Raw genomic sequence first — 15424 nt, 5'->3', positions numbered from 1 at the left:
GGAGAAGCTGGAATAGAGAAGCTGAGGAGAGAGGGAAAGCATCTTTGAGTGCTGAGTTTTCTCTCTGCAAATCTGATGTAAGCGGTTTCTGTTTATGGGAGTGCTCTGTTTTTTCAGCCCCATCTAACGCTCAAATTGTCAAATTGTATATTTGTACAAAGACACACAATAACCCTCCAGTGATCTTGAGGAAGTGAGAATCAAGCAGTGCTGCTAGTGGAACTTCTCATCAGTCAGGGAAGTGGGGAGCATGCACAATATGTGGCATCTTTTACAGATATACACGCCACTGTATATCAGTGGTCACCACAATAAGCCATAAGAACGTAAGAACAGCCCTGCTGGATCAGGCCCAAGGCCCATCTAGTCCAACATCCTGTTTCACACAGTGGCCCACCAGATGCCGCTGGAAGCCACAGGCAGGAGCTGAGGGCATGCCCTCTTTCCTGCTGTTACTCCTCTGCAACCATCTTGTATGAGGGGTGGGAGACTACAACAAGACTTACGGATAATTTCTAAGGTACATGCAGTGGTAGAATAGATGCAACACAACAAGCAACAATTCACATTTTTTTCACATTCACAAGAACTATAGGAAAACATTTAGGCAGCAGTACTAGGAGGATTTCATACACAGGAGCGCTAGCGCAATGGTGCGATACTGGAATTTTATTGTTATTGATTTGGAACTGCACTTCCCTCTGCTGGTGGCTTTGCACAAAACCACCGAGAATTTTTTTTTTAAAAACCCTGTCACTTCATCGGCCCACCCCCTCCGTGACCCCATTAGCCCAAAGTGGAACAGGAGGAGGAAGCAGATAATGCATTTCAAGAGGAATATGGACACCCCCTTGCCTGTAAAATACATTGCTGTGGACGGGAATATGAATGGCCACAACCCTACCATGAAGCATTGAAGCCACCCTTTACTTGCAGTTTCAAGCCATTTTACCTTATCATCACACCTTACAACACTTTTTACCGGCGCAAACCTCGTTATCTGGAAAATGCCCAGGAGCTGCATTTCCAACAGCTTTTGTGCCAGTGTTTCCTTCTAGGTCATTTACACTTAAAAGAGTCAGAAAGCAACCAGGAACTAGGCCCATTAGCCATAGCCAAGTCGTGAAGTGAGAAAGGCCTCTCCAGAGAAACACTAGGGTCTGCCCTACATTAGCAAAGTCACATCTGCAAATAACCCAGTTTAACATTGATTGCAATGGACCAAGACAGCCTGTCTCAAATGTACAAGCCCTGCAGTACTTAAAAAAAAAATTATTATTTTTTTTTTTAATCCTGCTTGGTGATCCTTTGAAACTGGGATATAATATTTTTGTGCCTTTCTTGTCTGTTCTCTCATTCAGCAGTTTTTCCCCTTCAATTACTCTGTTTTTTCTATAGAACAAAGAGCCAACATGGATTTTCTTTGTTTTACTTTTTTGTGTTTTCATAAGCAGCTTGGAAGCTGCCACAGCTCTAGGATTAGGGTTTAGAGTTTAGCCGGGTTTTCTTTGCAGGCTGTTTCTGAAGCAAGAAACTAAAATGGAAAGAGTGGACAGTGCAGACATTTTCATAGCACCGCAGATGTTTGCAGGTCTTTTAGCATTTTGAAAGTATATTGAGACATTTAAAATACATTGAAGTTGCCTAATACTGGCCTGTTTCATACAATCGTTTGAATCTAGGTTTACCAACATTAGCATGATTGTGTGAACCTAGCTGAATTCTGAGGTTATCTCAGGCCATAAACTACCCACACCAAGGTAGTTTATGTTATCTGATGTTATCTCTATGGAGGGAGGGAAGATTGTGGGTTCACACATTAAACCTAGATTCAAATGACTGTGTGAACCAACCCACTGATTCAAACCATTGGCAACCTTCATTGCCCAGTGTTTTGACTTAGTTGCCCACTGTTTTAACTCAGTAGAGGTAGGTACTCCCATGCAGATGCACAACCAGGGGAAGAATCATTCAAATGTGGTATTCATATGATCAGGTGTCCATCATATCTGATATTATCTATAAAAAGGAAGGAAGGAGCCCTGGGTAAGGTTGCATTACCCAGCCCTGTTGTTCTGCTTGGCCCTGTATTGTCCATTGTCTGGTGCACTTACAAAGACCCTGGAACAGGATAGTAATCTAGAATAATGTCTGATCCGATCTACTCGGCATGCACTTTATTTCCCTGCTTTCCATTTGTGGCATGCTTGTAATCATTTCTCCAATACACATACACACACTGGCCTGAACTAAATGTCTGAACGAGGCCATAGTCTACCCAGACCAGCAGCCACGCTTCCAGGGGTGTTTCTCTGTCTTTCTGCCTAAGTCCTTTACTTGTAGATAATAGGAACACAGTTTAAGTGAACTGATATAAATCAAAGCTATTTAAATTACTAATGAAAATCACCAAGAAAAGAAGTTGATAATCAAACACTGATTTAAAGCAAGTTTCAAACTTTCTAGGTCATATATTTCATAGGCTCTTACTGTTTTCCAGAGTCTGTCTCTGGTAAACCACTGGCCCACAAAGAGGCACTCTCAACCCTGAACTTCGGGGCCAAAGTCCAGGGCCTCCACACCTACTGGGGGCCCCCAAATACTCTTTAGTCTGTCCTGGGTTGTATGGTTTATGCCCTCAAGAACCTATGTGTTTAAAAAAATGATGCTTAAATTGCAGCAGGGGGCCTCCAAAGGCCTTTAGGTCCAGGCTCCAAAATTACCTAGGTTCACCTCTAGGGCCACATTCTCCTCAGCTTTATGAAGGCAGAGCAAAAGCTCCACCCTCAGTGGGAGCCATGACACTAGCTGCACTCTAGGCTTGCCTTACAGAGTGTGGGGAGAGAGATCAGGAATCAATTCTTGCTTCTCTCCTCTACCCTGTTTGCTTGTAGAAATATGGTACTGAGGGACGCATGACCCTCAGGGACATACTCCTGGTTGTGAATAAGGCTTCTTATTAAGACATAGAAGTGAAAATTGATTCCTAATCCCCCTCCCCACAAGCCTGCAATGCAAATAGTGTCCTTGCTTCCATGCAAGGGCATTGTTCTTCGTTTGCTCTCATAAGGCTGCAGCAAATGTGAGCCACTGTCTTCCTTTTGTTCCTGTTTTTACCTCCTGGAGATGCCTGCTATATTTTGTGAACATAGCATTGTCATTCTTCAGAAGTCTGCTGCCCTCCCCATATACATAGAAATAAAAGCCACTAGAGATACGATGGTGATACATCGTATCTCTAGTGCATTTACATGTAAATGGATGCACAACACTAAAATACTATGCAGTGCACAAAATATAGCAGGTGAAATCCGGCATTAGTTATGTGTAATAACGGGTGAGGAGCTTTTGCAATAATCCTTGGTATGAGAACTGGATGTTACAAGTTATCTCTATTTTCATTTGTGAAATATTCAAGGGTATGGGCTTGGTTCATCTTTGGTAATTGCCAACTGCTTTGGTAATTGTCATGCCCCAGATCGAGGTATTCTCTCTCCATTTGGGAGATGGCATGGAGAGTTCAGGGGATGTGACAAGCTGGAAACAACCAAGGATCCAGGCCGCAGGTAATTCCTTGCCACTAAGGCCTCGCCCACCCCCACCATAGACACACACACTCTAAGAGAATTGGTGCAACGCAGGCTAGCACCCATACCTTGTCCTGCAGATACAGTCCTGCCTTTGTCTTCAACTCTGAGGAATTCCCTGAGGTCCAGCCAGTTGTAGCAGACACAGACACAGACACAGACAGCATCAATGGAATCACTCAGTGCCCCTTTAAGGATCTGAGCATTTCCAAGGAAAGGGGTGGGGCCAAGTCACCTGACCTAGGCAGCAACTATAAGAACTGCTTGAGAGGAAAGCTGGTCTTGTGGTAGCAAGCATGATTTGTCCACTTAGCTAAGCAGGGTCTACCCCGGTTGAATATGAATGGGAGACCTGATGTGTGAGAACTGTAAGATATTCCCCCCGGGGGATGGAGCCGCTCTGGGAAGAGCAGAAAGTTCCAAGTTCCATCCCTGGCATCTCCAGGATAGGGCTGAAAGAGATTCCTACCTGGAATTTAGGAGAAGCTGCCACCGTCTGTGTAGACAATACTGAGCTAGATGGACCTATGGTCCAACTCAGTATATGGAAGCTTCTTATATTCCAGTGTTTCACTGTGTGCTGCTAGTCCTCACTAGAACTACATTATTCTATGTTGCATTACCCAGCCGTGTTGCTCTGCTTGGCCCTGCATTGTCCATAGTCTGGTGCACTTGTAGAGACCCTGGAACATCTGGAATAATCTGTTTGGCATGCATTTGATTACCGTGCTTTCCATTTGTGGCATGCTTGTAATCAGAACTATCCACTATACCTCCCACAGATTCACAGGCTTGTCCCTCTTTTGATTTGTGAAATATTGGCAGGTATAATGTTTTACTGAACAAGCTTGCCTACAAACTGATTACTTACTAGAAACAATTAAAACATATTTGTTTGCAGCTACAAGCATTCTCTCTCAGCTGGGCCAACAGCTAACTATTCAGCTAACTGTACACTGCTTCTGGGTAGCTCCAGCAATTTCACCAAATCTGGACATCTAAAATATGAGAAAAAGGAATACGTTTTCATAAATGTCCTCAAGCATGAGCTACAATGCAGCTTCATCCCCCCCGCCCTTCTTCAGAGTGATGAGCATTAGCCTAGATCTGGGCTAATGCTCCCCTGGACCTCATTTCCCCCACACCTGGGCGCTGCTGCTGACCTCCCTGAATAGCACCTTTCTCTGTGCCGAATTCTCTCACAAAAATCAATGGCATCAGATGCGCATAACTTGATCGTGTCTGTAATTTTAGAATGACAATTCACATGATTATCTGGTGGGGCCACTGTGTGAAACAGGATGCTGGACTAGATGGGCCTTGGGCCTGATCCAGCAGGGCTGTTCTTATGTTCTAGCTCAGAGAAAATGAACATCCTGTCAGATTCCGCCTGTTTTGCCATTCACCAGTCTTCCTTCTGAGACAGTTGTGTATAGTGTCACTCTCCCACTAGGCATTTATTGATTCAGGGATGATTTTTAAAACCTGACACCTTGAGAATGCTACATGAGAAACAGCCTTGGCGGAATCCTTCTCTTTCATATTTCAGACGAAAGCTTCCAATGCACGTACCCAATATTTGTGGTTTTTTAAAGAATAATATGACCTAAATAATATATTCCATAAGAAATTTGCAACACACCTGTTTTATGCAGGCAGCTTTATCAGCTCTATCTCCTTCAACTTAACCTCAGGACAATTTTTCTTTTCCTCTAAATGTGGGTCAATTATTTTTTTTTAAGCTTAACCTACTTGACAAATGTCCCTGTAGAATCTGCAATGTGTTCCACTGAGCTTTAATTCCAGATAGCTAAAACACCAGGAAAATGTTCTCTTGTGTAGGATTTATTGACAAAGCCTGCTTCTGTGTTTGAGTCAAACTGGTCGCCATCATAAAGGCTTAGAAGAATGTTCCTGTAGGCAATATTTTGTCACCTACACATCCTCTCTGATATACTACTTATTGTTGGGGCCCTTTTGGTGCCTCAGAGCAGAGACCAACATCTCTGTGTCACTGAATCACATAACAGTTTTGTAGTATAGCAGAAGTAAAACTGAATGAACTTTTGTGGCATATTAAATCAGAAGTATGAACCCTCTAACACTCTGGACACATTCTCATGTAATGCGGAACTACAGGTCCGGTAGATTCATGGTTCTGCTCCGACACCCTTGCTATCCTGTCCGAATTTGAATGTGACAGAGAGCAGTCCCTCTCCAGTCAGTGAGACTGCAAAGAGGAGGGGGAACTGACTGTGTGAGCAGCATCTAACCTCGGGTTGCAGTGATGAAACTCATTACAACCCAAGGGTTCAAATTAGAGTTTGAAAAACAGAGCTTCAGGTCCATCACCGTGTGGAACTGGAGTTGCACGCATTCGCACATAACTTTAGGACAACCTCTGGCCCCTTCAGCTCTGGTTCCACCTTACGTGTGAATGTGGCTACACACATGCAGATAAATCACAACATTTTGGGAAAATAGTTCCTTAAGTCAAAAACTGTCATGCCACGATGAGGGTATAGAATTATCAGGTCAAATGCATCCCAAACCTTGGGATTACTTAGGCAGGGCTTGGTGATGTCACAAGACTTCCAACCTTTGAAAGATTAATATGAATACAATAAATATTTATATACCACTTTTCAACAAAAGTCCCCAAAGCGCTTTACATAGATATAAATGAATAAAGTGGCTCTCTGTCCCCAAAGGGCTCAAAATCTAAAAAAGAAACATAAGATAGACACCAGCAATAGTCACTGGAGCGATACTGTGCTGGGGATGGTTAGGGCCATTAATATATTCATTAAAGCGGGGGGGGGGGGATTAAAGCCGCAAAATACAAAAGACAGAAGTCTTGTAGGAAACACAAGCTTATAATACATTTGTCTATGATTCCTGAACATTTTGGAAATTAAAGTACATGATTGTAGATCTTTGGTCTTCATCTGTAAAAGGAATCCACATTTTCAATTGTATATGTCCACAGAAAAATCTATGTAATACATGTAAAATGGAGTAACACGTGTGATTCAGTTAGGAAAGGACCAACTGATGTAGGGACGCAGTGTAGTGTTTTAACACTTTGTGTATGAGTGAACTAATCAAAAAAGTATTTGATGGAACAGCCACCATGTACAGAGCATTGGATAGATTCCATGGCCAGAAGCCGGCATGTATGCATATCTTTTTATGTTCAAATATTTATAGCCAACCTTTTGTAGAACTCCCACAGCAGTAACAAATTCTGACTAAAGAACATCCTGCAAGCACATCATAACCACGAGAGATGACACTTAGTGGGATCAAGTGAATTTCATTCATTTGGCTTATTTCAAGGAGAATTAATTAAATCTCATTTGTTTCCTTTTAGTAGTAATTCTGACCTTCAGAGATTATGAGACTTCAAATGATCAGGACATACTATAAAATAACTTTACATCTTTCCATTTCCTTGCAACGCTATGTTGTGATATTTCCCAAGACTATGCCTAGATTCATCAGTCACACTCCATAATGGCAAAGTTGGCAGCTGTTATTAAGTCCTCACAAAGAGATCTAACATAGTAATACAGCTCTGTGTCACAAACGACTTTCAGGTCCTCTTCGAGTATCAAGGGAAGGGAAGGGAACAATGTTTAAATATTTCTACCACTCTGACATCTTTTCCATTTGATGCAGTCACAGCTATATTTCACTTCAGTGATGCATTGCTCACTATTGATTCTGTAATACGCTTGCATTCCAACTTTGGAGTTTTACTTCCAAGTACATGTTGATATGCAGTATATGCCTGCAACAGCAGATCATCATTCTCACAATGTTTGTACACTGCTTGCACAAGAGGCAATACTATTGTATGTATTGTATTGTATTGTATTGTATTGTATTGTATTGTACTGCTAGGTACTGTATTGCCCCAGATCCATAACCTCAGTTCCTTTTAATGATTAAACATTTCCATGCTCTCTAAAGAAATGCATCTCTTCCAGTGTTTGAAGCCATTAGTCACCAGGGTACTTTCCAGATTACACGGCATTACTTCGGCTTGGCAGAATTGTATTGAAACCGTAAATAAAGGATGTTACACAAAGCCACCAGCAGGGGGAGCAGTCTTTTCTAGCATCCATGAACCATCCTACAATTGGAAAATACAGCTATTTTTGTACAACGCTGTAGGACTGTAACACAGCAATAAAACCCAAAAGAAGGCATCAGAAATGTGAATGGCACCTTGCTGACAGCGCAGGGACTGCAATGTTAATACACAGGCAATACGGAAGCACACTTACTGGACACTACTGTAGTGTCCAATATGGAAAGTGCCCTGTACATCCTTGTTATATCTGGTGTGTTTTGGCCATGGCACTGCTGTATTATGATTGGATCTGTGGCCCACAGTACTTATTTTCAAAATTCCCTCCCCTGTTGAATCATTTCTTGCCTTGGCCTTACCACTGCATAAAAATTGGGGGGTCATTTTGGGGTGAAATTTACTGTGCATTAGTATCTCATCCCTAAAATGTTATTGTTTGTTTCTTTGTGGAGGCTTTGCCACTGCACAATTTTTTTCCTGAATGAATAAGCCACAGCTACTTAAGTACAACTCTTAGGAAAGGCTTAAGCTGTTTAGTCTTGAATGACACAACACTTGCTCATTAAAACCATTCATGTCAATTACCAATGTCACCCTAAGTATTCATTGAAAAGGTCCTTCCTCTTTGCCTGTGTTCTGCTTGAGGCATTACTGCTTGATATCATATTGTAAGTATGACCCCACAAGTTTGCCATGTAGATGCTGTTGCAGACACTGATTGAAAATATGGAGGTGGAAACCCATTGAAACTTTTGAATTTCAATTTCAATTTCAATTTTTAAAATAATGTATTTATTCTCTCTTGCTCTTACACCACTGACAGCAGGTCTTCCAAGGAACAAGTCATATTCATGCCTACTTAACTTCAGCATGCTGCAGTATCAGGTACTCCCAGACCTGATACTTCACCCTAGGAGTGGATGCTACCATCAGCTCCTCACATGGTAAAGGCCAAACTGGGCGTAAGGAGAAAAGCATCATTGCATTTCATCTTATTGAACTTGTTTTTAAAATAGACGCTACAAACCCAGCCCTCATCTAGATCAGGGCTGCTCCATGCTGATAGCAGGCATGGTAAACTCTTTCCTTCTGCACCATATTCATGGCAAACATTGTCTCCCTTCTCACAGTTGCTATGTGCAATCTCCATCCCACTCCATGCTGCAGTCCCGATTCAGATGCCCCATGGCTCCAATAAATAAATAAATAAATAAATAAATAAATAAAGTGGGGTGGGGGTGGATTCAAAAAACCAGAAATAAAATGACACATTTCTCATCATGTCTAGTTTGGTCCCAGTTACCACTTGGCAAGTGATCATCTATAGTCACCTACTAAATGCCCCATATATTAATGGTCTTCTGTTCCCAAGGACTGGGTCCATTTTAAAAGCTAAATCCAAATCTACTTGCTTCTTGACATCCTTTACCTTGACTGGTTCCACTTGGAGCATTACAGGAGTCCCTACAGGGCTTAAACAGTCATGCAAAGCTGAGAAAATCTGCACAACCGTCCCAGAAGACATAGGAAATCTGCATTAGCATTCACAGAAGTCTGAAACTAACAGCAGCAATAACTCCCAATTTAAGCATTAAACCTCCCAGAAATACTCCAAGGGTCTCATTTTCATAGAGGACAGATCAATAAAATGAATTTGGATTTTATTGCCCAAGTTCTTTTTCAACTAGTCTTTGGGAAGAATACTTCCAAAGACTTTTTAAAATTACAAACTCTCTGAACATAAACAGCCTAGTAAAAAGCACAAGGGGTCAAAGGCAAGGGCTTAATAATACTGACCATATAGAGCTGCCACAATGATTACTGCGATAAATTTTAACGCCTTTCAACATTCTTTTTTCTAAAGCAGTAGAAAAATGTTCAGTATGGTAATGACTGTTGTTATTAATCTACACTGGAGCTCAGACTATGATGTAGTAATGCCAAGAAACCTCTGAGCAAGTACAGAGTGCTATCCCTGGTCACCAAATAACCACAGCCCATCCTGAGATTAGGGGCACAATTTCCAGCTCAGAAGGTATGACTTCAAGACAGACTCTATTGATCTGGAGACTGGAGAGGGAGGCAAAGACCCTGCATTCAGTGAGCACAGGGAAGAATATAGGCATCAAATGTGTGCGTTGGAAGAAAGGCATGATAGAAGGAATGAGGAAATCTAATCTAGTCTTCCCCTGTATGAACCTGCCCAGCAGTTAAGATTAGCGGCTGCTGAGGCCTTTCTCTGGGTGCCTCCAGAAGTGGGAGGAGCTTTCTCTGACTCCTTCATCCAGAAGCAGGTGACTGGGTACCAGAACTCAGATGTTGGCCCACTCTCCCTGCATAGGTTCAGCTGGTACTATTGTTTCAGTTCCAGGCTAAGACTGTCCTTTTCCAAGCTTTCATTAACTTCAATGGCTTTCATGTCTTGTGATTTTCTGGTTTGTTTTAGTAGGATATAGATTTCTTAAATAAATAAGAATGCCTGAATTAAGAAAGTTGTCCGGGATCAGATGTTTTAGTGGTGACCTTGCCCCTCCCTTTAATCTGCAGTATTTGTCACCAATATTCATTACCACTGTCTGGAATACTGTCAGAACACCTAGGCCACATTCACATGTAATGGGGAACCAGAGTTGCAGAGGCCACAGGTTTCCCTACCGTGACATCTGAATGAGTGCAACTCAGCTCCCGTTCCTTCAGCAGCCTGAAGTTTCACTCTGTAGACTCCAGTTTGAATCCTCAGTTTGTAGTGAGTTTCACTGCTCAAAAGTGGGGTTCAATGGGGCCTCCGATGCATCCGAATGTAGCACTGGAGGCTGCATTCCCCTGGACCAGAGCTGAGAGAGGAAGTTCCTCCCTCTCTCCTTGTGTGATTGGCTTTGTGGGCTGTCTTTCAAGCAAGAAGGAAGCCCAAACAGGCAGTTCTCCCTGCAGTCTCACTGACTGCAGAGAGGGAGCTTTCCGTTTCATTTGAATGTGGACAGGAGTGCGGGGGCGGGAGTTCTGCATTATGTGCAAATGTGGCCATAATGGTAATTCTCCCCCCCACACACACACACACTCATTGTATTCATTGACCTCTAGCACTGTGCAAAGCATGGAATTGTGGGAGTATCCTTGTTAAGGATAGTTCAGTGGCAGAGCTCATGCTTTGCATGTCAAAGATCCCAGGTAATCTCTGACAATTCTAGGTAGGGCTGGGACAGACCTCCATCTGAAACTGTGGAAAGTCAATTCTGGTAAGTGTGGACAATACACAGTCCAATAATCTGACTCTGTGTAGGGCAGCATATGTACTCTAAAGAATAGAACATTTAATTTTTTAGGAATTTGGCAGTGGACTCATATGTTCTAAAAACATAAGATCAGACCAAAGGTTGATCTGGATCAGACCAAAGGTTGACAGTGGTCAACCAAATACCTCTAGGAAGTCCAGGAGCAGGACACATATAGTTCTGACAGCTTCGTACATTCATATCTGCCTTTCTGAGGGTTTGTCCTGGAAAGGCAAGAAAAAACTGCAGTTTACATTGAGTTCAGCCCAGGCCAGGTCTTTCAAAATGGGTAAACAGGAGGTAAAGGACACATAGCATCTTTGAGGAAATGTACTATATTCTCCTTCCCTATCTAACTGCCTGAAGCCAGGGTCTACTGAAGACCAAGCAGACTAACAGGGAGTACACAGCTCTTCATGTTGAATGCTCTGATCAGTTTTCTGGTAAAATGAAAATCTCTTTCCACATCTGAAGATTGACATTCTTACAGAACATGTCGTATTCCTGCTCTTCTGACATATTTGCAAAATAAATCTACACAAATGACTCTTAAATAAAAGATGCCTTTGGAATTTCATTTTTTGGAAGGCTGCTTGGTTTCCATCTAAAGAGAATATATGAATATCTATGCCACTTTCACTTTACCCCCAAGCTATCTGAGTTATAGTCTCCTCTTGGAAAAAAACCCAGTGTTTTCATGACAAACGTTAGCTTTTGGATTGCACTCATATTCAGGGCAATGTAGCTCCAAATGATAAGCTGAAATTCTATTACCCTTCAAAATCTGTATTTGTGTCTTTCATTTAAAAGACAGCAAACTGCATATCCTATAGATGGACTTGCTGCATGTTGACAAAAAAATCCTTTTTCTAAATATCTGTGTATTGTGATATCCTAAATTAAAATGTTTTTACTTACCAGAAACCCTTTAAAAATTAACTAATTTCACATTGTAAGCTGTCTGAAGTGAAGCTAATCAGTCTAGTTTTTTCACTTCCTTGAAACAGGTGCAAGATCTCCAAAGAGCTAAATAAAAAAAAATTAAATTGAAAATGATTTTTTAAATGCTTTTGTGAACTTTAAAGGAGGAAAAATCCAATTTAAATTAAAAATATGTTGGTGTTAAGTTCCCAGATAGCACTTTAGTTTCAGGCTGTAATGCTGAGCAGCTAAAGAAGAGATGAAGGCCTGTGAGGTTATTGACCAGACCAATAAGGAGCAGGGAGGAGGGGCCCCTATTACCATATTTATGTAAATCTAAGATGACTCAGAATTTACAGTAAGACTCAACTCCCCTAAGAAGGAAGGTCATACTTGTATCTATCCAAAGGGAAGAAGACCCTGAATTTAGGGTGACCCCCCACCACCACCACCAAAAGAGAATACCTTATACTGGACACAAAGTTTTTTTAATTACTTATGGTAACTGTAATAAATATACAATAAAGGTATAAGTCTGCAGATAAAGAAATGTTCCCCACCCCACATGATTGCGAGTGCTTTCAGAAGCACCAGCACTTCTCATGCTGCATCTCATTGGCTGCTTTCACACATAGTGTGAAACCAGAGGTTGCCGAAACCACGATTAATTTTTCTAACCATGAATCGCATTGCAGACATTCGTCCAACCACAGTCTGGCAATCCCTGTTTTCAGAGCAGGGGAGCCTCTTCTACTTCCTGGTCTACCAAGGCCTTATCCCAGCAAGCTCCGTAGTGCTTGCATTGCCAGATGTGGGCAAGGCATCAGCATGTCTCCAGGGTGGCAGCCATTGGCCACGATCTTCAAACGTGGGGGTGCCAAACACGATCATGCCTTTTCAGATGGTTCGCCTACTCTTAGCAGTGAAAGGGCATTTAAATACCATAATGCTGCTTCCAAAAAATCTCAGGTTACAGCGGCGAGACTCAATACAAACCGAAAGTTCAAACTGGAGTCTGGTGAAGCAAACCTCAGGTCGCTTTTGCTGCGAAATCATGGTTGGCCACATTCGGACATCCACAAATTCAAACTTCTGCCCCATTTAACCTCTGTTTCGCAATACGTGCAAATGCAGCTGTGTGCATGTTGAATGTTCACAAAGGGATTTTTCCTTTAAAAAAAAAAAAGCTACTATAGAGGCAGTGGATAAACCACTTTGGGGAGGCATTCTAAAGGCAGCTTCCACCGTGTACCCTCCTGGTGTTAGGGGACAGGACAGAGGATTCTGCAGAGAAGAGAGAACAGAGCATGGGGAGGAGAGATCAAATCTAATTGGCCTTCTCTAGACAAAATAAAATGAAGTAATCTTACTTTGAAAATGTCCACCATCCTCATTGTACAAGAGTACCTGCTGTGGACAAGAGGCACCCTGCTTTTAAAACCCCAGATTCCCTGGTAATGCCTGAGCAGCACAAGGGCTGCCCTCTGCTGAAGTCTCCAAGGCCAGGGTGAAGACCGTGTGGAAATGCCTCACCCCACTGCTGTTTTACTGATTTACACACACACACACACACACACCCCACGAATTTCAGATTACCCCCAACCTCTCCTGCAGCAACTTCAAGCTCGTTTTCTTGCTTCTTGACTCATCTTGCCCAGCCAAGCCCTCCCTCTTGCCCATGGTACACAGCCAACGCCTCCATCCCCTTCTGCTCATTGCATGCATCCAGCCCCTGCTGCCTGCACCTTCTCAGGCCCCAGACCCTTGAGGCCAACCAGAGAAAGAAGGGGAGGAAGGCTGAGGAGGAGCGGAAGGGTTGCTTGTTGCTGCTAGCAACTGGGGTTTACTTATGAGTAACCAGCTGTAGAGCTTGGTAAAATCAAGTGGGGTTTGTTTTCAGTAAACACAGCCTGCATAGCTTGGTGAAAGTGTATTTTCGCTAGGCTCTATAGCTCAGGGCCGGCCCAAGGGTGAGGGGCAACTCAGGTGTAGCCTGCCCGGGCACCCCCTACCTGCCCCATCACCCACCCGAGCACAACACAAACACACACACACACACACACACACTGCCCATCCTGGCACCCTCCTGACCACAGCAGATAGTGCAGGTCAGCATTGCAGCATCAGCACTATATACACATGAGGCTCTCCTATTCTCCTTGGTTGCTTTTCCACAAAGGTGACCTATAGTTGCATGAAGTGTCTTCTATGGTGGCAGCAAAAACTGTAGCATATCTTTACTTCAGTCAGGAGAGGGAGAGCAGGTTTTCTAAGTCTGTACCGGGTTATTTTCCACAGTCAATTAAAATGAGGTGCCCTGTGAGCGGGGCCGGCTCAAGAGCCTGTGCCAACTAAAGCAAACAACCATGTCATCTGGGGCATTCTACCCCACCACCACTCATCTGCAGGTGCCACGTAAGGCCATTGGCTCACTTGGCCTCATTGGTGAGCCACGAGGCAGAGCCAGGGGTGGACCCACCATTGGGCCAACGGGTTCAAAGAACCTGGGCTGCACCTCACGGCCCTGACACACACACCGCGTCTGACATCAGGCGCGGGGGTGCTGGTTTAGCTCCCAAACGGGGGGGTGGGGTGGGGTGCGGCCCCTTCAGGAGTTAAAAGGCTAGCGTTGCGTTCGCAGTGCAGCCAGGAGCGGCTCTTCCCTGCAGGGAAGAGCCGCTCCTGGCTGTGCTGCAAAAACAGCACCAGCCTTAGTTTAACTCCCAAATGGAGGCTTAAGGCTCCATTCAGGAGCCAGACCACGCCCCCCATGTCTGACGCCAGACACAGGAGCGTGGCTAGCCCCCGTGTCTGCAGTCAGATGCAGGGGGTGGGGTCAGCGGGGTCACCACCGTGGTTGCACACGGGCCACTGGTGGTCAGGCTCTGCACCTGGGCAGAGCCACCATTGAGTGAAAGGGTTCAAAGAATGCAGGTTGCCATGAATCAGGGGCTGTGTCTGGCACCCCAGCCACACCCTCTGCATTTGATGTCAAATGCAAGGGGCATAGCTTTGCTTTCAAATGGGGCTGCACAGCCCCCTTTGCAGGCAAAATCCCCGGCTAGCACCGCGTTCGCAGCAGGGAAATGCCTTCCCTAAAAGGCAGGGAAATGCTCCCGGCCACATTACGAATGCAGCACTGGCCGAGGATTGTGCTCACAAACGGGGCTGTGTGGCCCTGTTTGTGAGTTTAACCAGCGCTGCGTTCGCAGCATGGCCAGGAGCAACTCTACTCGTCTTTTTGGCAGGGAGAACCACTCCGGCCACTCTGCAAACACTGAGCTGGCCAGGGATTTTGCCTGCAAATGGGGCCGCATGGCCCCATTTGCAAGCAAAGATACGCCCCCTGCATCTGACATCCAATGCAGGGGGCATGGCTTAGCGTCTGCCATCAGAGGCAGGGAGTGGGGCTAGGGGGCCGCTGCAGTGGGCTGGACCCAGGTGGCCGCTGGCCTCCCTCTGCCCCTGGTGGGGTATTGATGAAGCAATACCAAAACTTTGCTTATAACAGTGAAATCAAAATTTAGGATTGAGGTGCCTGGTTTGGA

The sequence above is a fragment of the Hemicordylus capensis genome, chromosome 3, assembly GCF_027244095.1.
Source record: "Hemicordylus capensis ecotype Gifberg chromosome 3, rHemCap1.1.pri, whole genome shotgun sequence".
NCBI classification, from domain to species: Eukaryota; Metazoa; Chordata; class Lepidosauria; order Squamata; family Cordylidae; genus Hemicordylus; species Hemicordylus capensis.
Note: the sequence above shows the minus strand (reverse complement) of the source record.